At 33.9% G+C, this 10,588-nt stretch overlaps 1 pseudogene; it reads right to left on the reverse strand.

Annotated features, from left to right (window-relative positions):
- Positions 1-10,211: 10,211 nt before the first annotated feature.
- LOC144379737 (U4 spliceosomal RNA) lies at positions 10,212-10,285 on the reverse strand (annotated as a pseudogene).
- Between the last annotated feature and the right edge of the window lie 303 nt (positions 10,286-10,588).

The following is a 10,588-nucleotide window of genomic DNA, read 5'->3' on the forward strand; positions in this document are numbered from 1 at the left end:
AGCATTTATAAACAAAATATTTCTCAATCTCATTAGTATATAACATATACAGAGTATATTCATATAGTAGACCTGAATATGCATTCCTTATATAGAAACTATTTCTTGTATATGCTTAGTGTTTTTTCACAATTTTCCATAGGATTTAAGATAATTGAGAAAAAAATCTGCATACTTTGCTTTCACTGTCATTATTTTCCATCATCTCAAAAATATTTGATATAGCTACAGTGGAGATAGAAAATTAAAGAACTCTAGATTAAATGCAATTTAGAGTTATGTTTTGTTGGGTTAATAAAATGTTTTTGAAGTCTATTTGTTGTTAAGGTGCAAAGCCAGTATATTTTCTAGCCCACCTTCCTCCACCTAAAACAAAACCAAAACTCAAAACCATGAATTTCCAAATGATCTTGAAAGAAAACCAAAAATCTGGTAACATTATGTTTACATTCCCACATGGCTGGAATTGAGCTGTGATGTGGTTTCTTTAGTTTGCCACAGTCCTCACCAGTCCTTATTACCTACCAAGCTCATTTCACTCATCTGAGATAGCTGCTGGCTCTTGTATGCATTTAAATATGCAATAAGCATGATATCTTGATGTGTCGTGCAAATGGTTTTAAGCTTTAAATCCTACATCCTACTGAAAAAAAATTTCTTCAATAGTAGAATCCTGCTTATTGTCAAGTATAACTTCCACATGAACTGACCTGCTCAGTAGTTACATATGTCCCAGGTTGTAGGCTTTCCTAAAGTGCAGAACTTTGACCCTATGGATATAGGCTTTTTGTTCAATAAAGAAAACCATCAATTACATTATGTTGTTTGGTACCAAAAATGCTTTGATCTTTTTAAGGGTATTTATTACAAAGGAAAGCAGGGTGAGAGTCCTCTGACAGACATGCGGTTTTATATGAAAACCTCAAGCGTCTGTGATCTGTGACTTACTGGCATAAAACCATTGGTATAAAATGTTTCAGATTTGATCCACCCTACCTTTCTGAATTTAATTTCTAGAGTTTCCATTTATTAGCTATTATGTGTGGATGAATCAATCTCTGTGGACCTCAATTTCTTAAATTCTTACATTATCTTAAAGTTCCATAACATCTCTAAAGATCCACTAAGGTCTTTAAAAACTTGAGTCTCCGTAATTAACACATTTGAAATTCCTGACCACAACTCAAATATTTACAATAGAATTGTTTTGTGAAAGAATTGAAAACTGTTAAATCCACTGTTGTTTCACAGGTGGAATATTAAATTATTTTTTAAAAATACACGTTCACCAAAATATGTTCAATTTCACTTGGAATTTCATCTTAGAATCCTTATTCCAATTATCTAAAATTTTAGACTTATTAAAATGCAATCTGTCTGATACCTCACTTATATGTGAATCTAAAAAAAAGAAAAAGAAAAAGTCAAACACAGAAACAGTAGGAAAGTGGTTGGCAATGGCTGGGGGGAAAATAAGGAGAGGCTGGTAAAAGGGTACAAACTTTCAGTTATAAGATGAATAAGGTCTGATGGTCTAATGTAGAACACAAAGACTAAAATTGGTAACACTGTATTATATTATTGAAATTCACAAAGAAAGAAGAACATAAATGTTCTCATCAAAAAAAGAAGAAAAAAAAGGTAGGGAGTAAATATGTAAGTTGATGGATGTATTAATGAACACAATGAGGGGCATTCTTTCACAGCGTATATGTGTATCAATTATCACTCTGTACTCTCTAAATATCTTACAGTTTTGTTGGTCAGTCACACCTCAATAAAGCTAAAAAAAGAAGTCCTCTTTTCCCCCAATCTTAGGTAATGGAAGCCTAAAAGGAAAACTTATCTCCACCGAGATGGGCAATCTGTACTTTCTCTTGAGAACGTTATTTGGCTGATTGTGCCACATCTCTTAATATAATAAAGTAGAATTTTGGAGTTTGTTTACCTCCTCTCCCTGCTGGACCCTGAGACACCCAACCAGTCACGCGATTTGTAAATTACTCATGCCTGGTCCTGCCCAATATTCTGCAGTTTTGTAACCAGCCATTTGTCCAAGCCTTGTCCCTTTAAAACCTTATCAAATGTCTTCAGAGTGGTATTTATGCAACATGTGTTTATTTCTTTCTCATTCATGAAACCATTGTTCTCTTCCTCATCAGCAGTGTGAAAGCAGGATAGCAGCATGGTTAAAAGCACAGGACTTGGTGAAGGTGCCAAGCCAAAGTTTCTATTGCTACTTTAACTGTTGCTAGCTATGTAGTTTTAGACAGTAACTGAGTATGCCTGAAAGGTAGGATCAATTTGAAATACCATTTTTGGGAAAAGACAAAATACTTTTTAGATGTCACCATAGAAGGCAGAATTAGGACCCACTGATGTATATGATTGGGATATACATTTTCAATGCAATACATATAAGAATATTCACTCAAGCAACGTCAGAATGGAACTTGATGTTTTATGAAAAATAATTTCTCCATTCCTAAATGTATTGAAGTAGAAGGAAAAAAAAATGACCACAAATTAAAGAAGGAAATTCAAATGTCAAATGGGAAAAAAGGAAAGTTGCATGAGGAAATAGTGAAGGATGTTTCTAGTTCGAGATTTTCAGCTTCTGTGGTTTGAGTTTAATTGAACGACTTAAAGTAAATCCTAGTTCAAGTGTATTTTATATTGAATTTCAGGACTATTTTAATTTACAGAAACAGAGTTCGGTTTACTGAATGTGAAACGTTTTCATCACACAGATGAACATTATAAAATAGTTCACTTGAACTTAAAATTATTATATTTAAAAGATATAGGAGTATATTTAACTCTACATTGAATATTTTGAGAAAATTTAAATACATTTTATGAAAATCTATTCATTCTCAGGCATATACAAACACACATACACACACACACACACACACACACACACACATGCACTCAATTTTGTGTTAATTCTGCTCAAATATCTTTTGATCTGTTTTCCCTTATTATCCCCTAATATGGACAAATCCAAAGGATCTTTGAAATGTATAGATTATTTATCAAAATAATTGAACTATTAATCTTAGAGTTTTTATTGTTCAGATATCATTTGTAAAAATAAGTTTTATTTTGAAACATTTTTTTTTCTGAATCTATTTCAACCAATTGCTTTTTCGCCCTTGACAGATTTTTTACAAGTAATTCCTTTGTTTCTTTTAAGCCTGGATGTAAAGAGAGAAATTACTGCAAACTCTGATGGTCTTTTTAATGATGTGAATACCTGTCCATGGGATTAAGTTGAGACCACCAACCCATTTCCTATAAACCATCACTTAACATCATATGTTAGCAATTTTCGGTCTCTTTTTATCTGGTTTGGATTCAAAATGGTAACATAAAGGTGAAAGGTCTGATTTTTAAAAACCAACTCCCCTGAGCCAACAAACCTTTTTAATTTTCTGAATTTAAGTTAATTATATCATTTGAGTTTAATGGGATTATCAACATGTTCGTCAACCTTCATTTCAAAATAACACTTCCCTGTTCAGATTAGAATCAACCTTTTAATGTTTACCTAGGTTATGAAAAGGACTAAAGAGGATGCAGTATAATGCTAATATTCTTTACTATTCAATTTGGGAATGAAGGTACTTTTAGGATTTAATGAAGATTATACTTTTTTTTTTCAAGGTAACCATTTTTTTATGTTTTCCTGGAGTTGCTATATGAAATTTACTCACTGGTTAAATACTTATTTCATTGCAGCATTACTTTTTGATCTGAGTTTTATTATATTTTTATTTCAGTAACATTTATAAAATGAAGGAATTTTTGGCATGAAATAGTTGAGTATATTGAATATTGTATCATCTAACCCATATAAATATACAATCAGTCTAAAATGAACAGTTCTTTATCTAAACCTTCATGAATGAGTAACGTTTAAACTTAGATTCTAAAAAATGAGGGTCAGTTTGAGACTATATCACTGGTTTCATAATTCACATATTATTAGTGTTTTTGTGAAGTCTTAATGACTCCAGTTTAACATTAAGGCTTTAGTCATTTGTGTCACATTTTTTTCTTGTAGTTTGTCTTCTTTTGTCATTTTAAAATTTATTTATTGAAGGACTGAGAAAAATGTAGATGAAATATTAATGAGATATGAAGTAAAGGTAGTAAAGATGAATGATAAAAGTACTTTTTTAAAGATAATACTAGATGTAGTAATTCTTTAAGAAGATATTCATTTCAAAAGAAAGTAACAAATAAGCCATTTGAGTTTTGATAATCTAATGAAGAGAAGAGAAATACATGAAAATATCTGAAAAATATTTTATTGGCAATTAGATATAAAATACATTGATGAAGATACTATTAAATTCATGAAACACCTCCAAACAATCATGACCATCTCATCATTGAATAAAAATACTGTGAACTGAAATAAACATCCCTATTTTAATGACAAAAAATTATAATTGACTATGATGAATTCTATTGATGATGAATGTGATCCTTATAGACTTGAAGCTTTTAAGTATTTATATTTTGCTGTATTTTTTTTCTCTTCAAGATATCCCTTGGCACCCACTGTTGTATTTATAATTTTGTCCTTGTTTTTTTTTTTTTTTCCCTCTTAAAGAAGAATCCCAAGGTTGTTTAGGCTTTAGGCTCCACAAAACTTGGATCCCCTCCTTTGTTCAAAGTAATACTATTGAAGGAAATATTTAAAATCTCCCAAGATTTGCCAGGCATTTTACAGTAAAGATATCTTCCACTGTGTCCCTAGAACAAACCTCTCTTGAGATCCAGGTTTATTCTCTAATATTTACTACACATTTTTTAATAGAATTATCTAATTAAATCAATAGGCACTAAGTTAAAGATATGTATTTGAGAAAGGTATTTCAGAGTACCCTGAGATATTAGATATCTCTTTCTAAGATAGTGCTCTTTCTAAAAAGTGATTTCAGTATTTTAAATAAAAACAATTTAAAAAATTTAATTTCAGTTGCTGAGTATTATCAATATTTGATTTAACAAATTAACATTAAGACAAAAAATTTCCTCCCCTATCAAAACCAAATATTACTTTGAATTTACTTACAAGATAGGGAGCCACTAATCTCCTTTAAAGAGTTCAAGTCAGCTGGCATCCTTTGTCCTACTTGATCATATTTTTACAAATTGGCATATGCACCTCTATTTTTAGACAAGCTTCCAAATTGCAGAGAAATAGGAATATGGGAATATGTAGATATTAATTATGCCATTTTCTGTCGAATAATTATTTTAAACTGTATGGAATATTTTAAATGTTATGAACTGCATAAAAATGCATACTCCATAAGTAGGTCTAATAGCCTAAACTCATTTTGGCTTCCAACTGGTATAAATTTAAAAACTTCCTTACCCATCCAATTATTGACCATATTAAATGAGTGATTTAATTTTCTTTTATGCATGTTTTGATTTGCTTTTATTTTTTTCCTAAACAACACTTATATTTTGATTTGCTTTTATTTTTTTCTAAATAACAGCTAATAATCTCTAATGCAAATCTGAGAAGTAATTATAACACCAAATACTTGCATTGCACCTAATATGTCATTCCCTACTCTCACCTCTTAACATATTTAAGTCCTTCAACAACACTATTATTTAAGTACCAATATTATAATCATTTTATAGTTAAAAAGAATGAGACAACATAGCTTGCTGAAGGTCATGTAATCAGTAGGAAGTAGAACAAAGAAAGGATTTTTACACAGGCAATTTTTTCAGAATCCATGCCCCTACCCAACTTCACATACTCAAAAATACTTAATTTTCAAGAGAGCTTCATTCCAAATCCAGAGAGAGGGAGAGAGAGAGTGTTAACCAAGTCAAATTAGAATCAAATTCCAATTTATAAAATATCCATTCCAAATACCACAGCACCTTCATGTTTTCCTCTCAAAAGGCTAAAATAGGCATATGTATTTTTCTACTAGTTAGGAAATAGATGAACCCAAAGACAAAAAATCATAGTTCAAGAAAGATTTAATAGTTGGCAGATTTTAAGATTTGCCTTTAAATCCTGAGAAATTAAGGAGTCGATCCCATTTACAATTGCACCCAAAACCATAAGATACCTAGGAATAAATCTAACCAAAGAGGCAAAGGATCTGTACTCAGAAAACTATAAAATACTCATGAAAGAAATTGAGGAAGACACAAAGAAATGGAAAAACGTTCCATGCTCATGGATTGGAAGAACAAATATTGTGAAGATGTCAATCCTACCTAGAGCAATCTACACATTCAATGCAATCCCCATCAAAATACCATCCACTTTCTTCAAAGAAATGGAACAAATAATCCTAAAATTTGTATGGAACCAGAAAAGACCCCGCATAGCCAGAGGAATGTTGAAAAAGAAAAGCAAAGCTGGCGGCATCACAATTCCAGACTTCCAGCTCTACTACAAAGCTGTCATCATCAAGACAGTATGGTACTGGCACAAAAACAGACACATCGATCAATGGAACAGAATAGAGAGCCCAGAAATGGACCCTCAACTCTACGGTCAACTAATCTTCGACAAAGCAGGAAAGAATGTCCAATGGAAAAAAGACAGTCTCTTCAACAAATGGTGTTGGGAAAATTGGACAGCCACATGCAGAAGAATGAAACTGGACCATTTCCTTACACCACACACAAAAATAGACTCCAAATGGTTGAAAGACCTCAATGTGAGACAGGAGTCCATCAAAATCCTAAAGGAGAACACAGGCAGCAACCTCTTCGACCTCAGCCGCAGCAACTTCTTCCTAGAAACATCGCCAAAGGCAAGGGAAGCAAGGGCAAAAATGAACTATTGGGACTTCATCAAGATAAAAAGCTTTTGCAAAGCAAAGGAAACAGTCAACAAAACCAAAAGACAACTGACAGAATGGGAGAAGATATTTGCAAATGACATATCAGATAAAGGGCTAGTATCCAAAATCTATAAAGAACTCATCAAACTCAACACCAAAAGAACAAATAATCCAATCAAGAAATGGGCAGAAGACATGAACAGACATTTCTCCAAAGAAGACATCCAAATGGCCAACAGACACATGAAAAAGTGTTCAATATCGCTCGGCATCAGGGAAATCCAAATCAAAACCTCAATGAGATACCACCTCACACCAGTCAGAATGGCTAAAATTAACAAGTCAGGAAATGACAGATGTTGGCGGGGATGCGGAGAAAGGGGAACCCTCCTACACTGTTGGTGGGAATGCAAGCTGGTGCAGCCACTCTGGAAAACAGTATGGAGGTTCCTCAAAAAGTTGAAAATAGAGCTACCATATGATCCAGCAATTGCACTACTGGGTATTTACCCCAAAGATACAAAAGTAGGGACCCGAAAGGCTACGTGCACCCCGATGTTTATAGGAGCAATGTCCACAATAGCCAAACTGTGGAAAGAGCCAAGATGTCCATCAACAGATGAATGGATAAAGAAGATGTGGTATATATATACAATGGAATATTATGCAGCCATCAAAAGGAATAAGATCTTGCCATTTGCAACGACGTGGATGGAACTGGAGGGTATTATGCTGAGCGAAATAAGTCAAACAGAGAAAGACATGTATCATATGACCTCACTGATATGAGGAATTCTTAATCTCAGGAAACAAACTGAGGCTTGCTGGAGTGGGGGGTGGGGTGGGAGGGATGGGGTGACTGGGTGATGGACACTGGGGAGGGTATGTGTTCTGGTAAGCGCTGTGAATTGTGCAGGACTGTTGAATCTCAGATCTGTACCTCTGAAACAAATAATGCAATATATGTTAAGAAAGAAAAAAAGAAGAAGAAGAATGTAGCAGGAGGGGAAGAATGAAGGGGGAGAAATCGGAGGGGGAGAAGAACCATGAGAGACGATGGACTCTGAAAAACAAACTGAGGGTTCTAGAGGGGAGGGGGTTGGGAGGATGGGTTAGCCTGGTGATGGGTATTGAGGAGGGCACGTTCTGCATGGAGCACTGGGTGTTATGCACAAACAATGAATCATGGAACACTATATCTAAAACTAATGATGTAATGTATGGGGATTAACATAACAATAAAAAAATTAAAAAAAAAAAAAAAAAAAAAAAGATTTGCCTTTAAATCCTAACATGAATCAAAGTACACAAGTGTGACAGTTACCAAGAACTTGAGCAGAAAATGTTTCCTGAGTTTACTTGTTTTTCCAACACCTATACCTCAAGCTCCCCTGAGATTTAGAAAATGGAAGCATGACAACAGTCATAAAGAGTGACTGATGAATGCAATGTCCACGCAGTGTAAACTGCGGTACATTGGTGACTGCGTTTTTACAGTTCATCACCTTTAATGTGGTTAACCAATAATTTGAAAGTACCCTGCTCATTTCTAGTCACTATGCAGAGTTCGCTTTTGTTTAGGAATGAATGGACTGTGGGTGTCATTCCACAGCCATTATACAAATCCTTTGCTGTATTTTTACTTGTCATTCTTAGACAGTGTAATTTAAGATGTGAAACTAACGGTTCATCTTTTTCCTCTTTGCCCCATAAGACTAAATTTAGGAGATGAAACCAAGAGAAAACAGTTTTCCCAAATACAAATGTTCTCTTACAACTAACCAAGAAATAGTTTTTTCACATCCTCTGCAATTTAGCCAAGAAATAAAGTAAGAAAAGAGATATTTTAATAAAGATACATAAAAATTAAATGCATCAAAAATAAGACGAATAAGTAAAGGAAGAATACTTAGTTAATGTACTGGGAGAGAAGGATATCACCAAAGATGCTGAGCTAAAAACAAGGAAAACAAAATGGTAAGGCAAAAGGCAAAATGATTATGTTTATATATTATGCTTATATTAAATGGAGAAATGATTACCTCAATAATATGGTTGAAATTGGGAAGGAGAAATAAATTTATTGATTAATAATGCAAACAAAAAAATGTAATACCTTAATGAACAATACAGAGGGAGAAATGAAACAAATATAATTTTATGCAATTCTTACAATAAGGTAAGAAGACATAGCGATTTGCAGAAGATTTTCAGCACAGAGAACATTGACAGCTATGTTTTTCTAATTATTTATTTATTTGAGAGAGACAGCATGAGCAGAAGGAGAAGAGTGGGAGGGAGAGGGACAAGCAGACTGCGCTGAGCAGGGAGCCCATAATGACGCTGATCCCAGGACCCTGAGATCATGACCTGAGCTGAAACCAAGAGTCAGATGCTTAACCGACTGAGCCACCCAGGCGCCCGACAGCTATTTTGCAATTATGGTTTAGGAGGGCCTTTCTGGAGGTGTGACATTTGAGAAAAGAGTGAAATGAGGAAAAGGAGATGACCTTGGAAAGGAAATTTCCATCAAAGGGAATGTCTCAACTTGTACTCAGGTTCTAAAATCTGAAATTATGTAAGGCTCAAAAGGAATTTCATTTAGGTTTATTACAGATCTCATAATCCAGAGGATTAAACATGACTTTGAGTATGTTACAAAGTCACAGAATCTGAGGAATACCATCACATAGCCATCAGTTGAAGAGTAAGTGTATAAAAGGCTGAGGATCATGAAGCAAATTATTAACCCTAGATATAATGCTGAAAATACACAAAAAAATTTAACAACTTAGATAAATTCCCTAGATTTTTCATTGGTCAGTTGCCAGGCAATGGTACTTTTAAATAGAAATTGAAATAAAACCTGGTAAATGCTATTTGCCATATTTTCAAAGGACTTAAGATCCCTTACCTCTTCCACACTGAATAATGATAATAAGGGAAATTGCTCTTCATCGAGAGGAATAGACAGACACATAAAGTGATATGTGCTAAATGTGAGGTTGCTGTAGTTTTTAGACAAAATATGAGGATAGTAGGATCCAGGCTGAAGAACAGAGAAATGACTGGAGAACACTGAAATGGGAAATTCTTTGATTAGCTCTCAGGACTTGGGGAAAGGGACAAATCAATAACCACTCCCAGAATTTGAATATGGTGGCTGTTAATTTAGATGGCCCCTACAGGACTAGAAAAGCATTGAGAAGAGAAGGTGGGAAATGAGTTGGGTATGCCACCCAACACCTGTTTCATTAGTGTTAGATTTAATTACCCAGAATAAGTAGATCAGCAAGGGACCCAGGGGAGAAGGAGTTAATGTACATGCCCAGCCTCTTCTGTCTTGCTATTTAACTATATCATTTTGTACACTAACAGATTTTAATTAGCAATAATTGCTCGGATAAACCTCATTGGCTACGATACTGCCACTGCGCAAAGCTTGTACACTAACAGATTTTAAAGCTGTTACTTCCTCATATTTCCTCTTTCTTGATATTTACCCAGTAATTTTAACAATGACTTCACATGAGACTAAGAAATAACAGAAATAAATTATACTCTTTTTTTTTTTGGTAAGAAAGAATATCCAGCAACAGTTGAATATAGAAACTTGAAAATCAGGGAGAAGATACAAATTTGGAAGTCAGCATATTGGTCAGGGGTGAAATCATATAGGTGGATGAAATAACACACAGTTTAAAGAGTGATAAAAGCAATTGAGAGAAAGGGATGCAGAAAGAAGA

The sequence above is a fragment of the Halichoerus grypus genome, chromosome 12 (assembly GCF_964656455.1).
Source record: "Halichoerus grypus chromosome 12, mHalGry1.hap1.1, whole genome shotgun sequence".
NCBI classification, from domain to species: Eukaryota; Metazoa; Chordata; class Mammalia; order Carnivora; family Phocidae; genus Halichoerus; species Halichoerus grypus.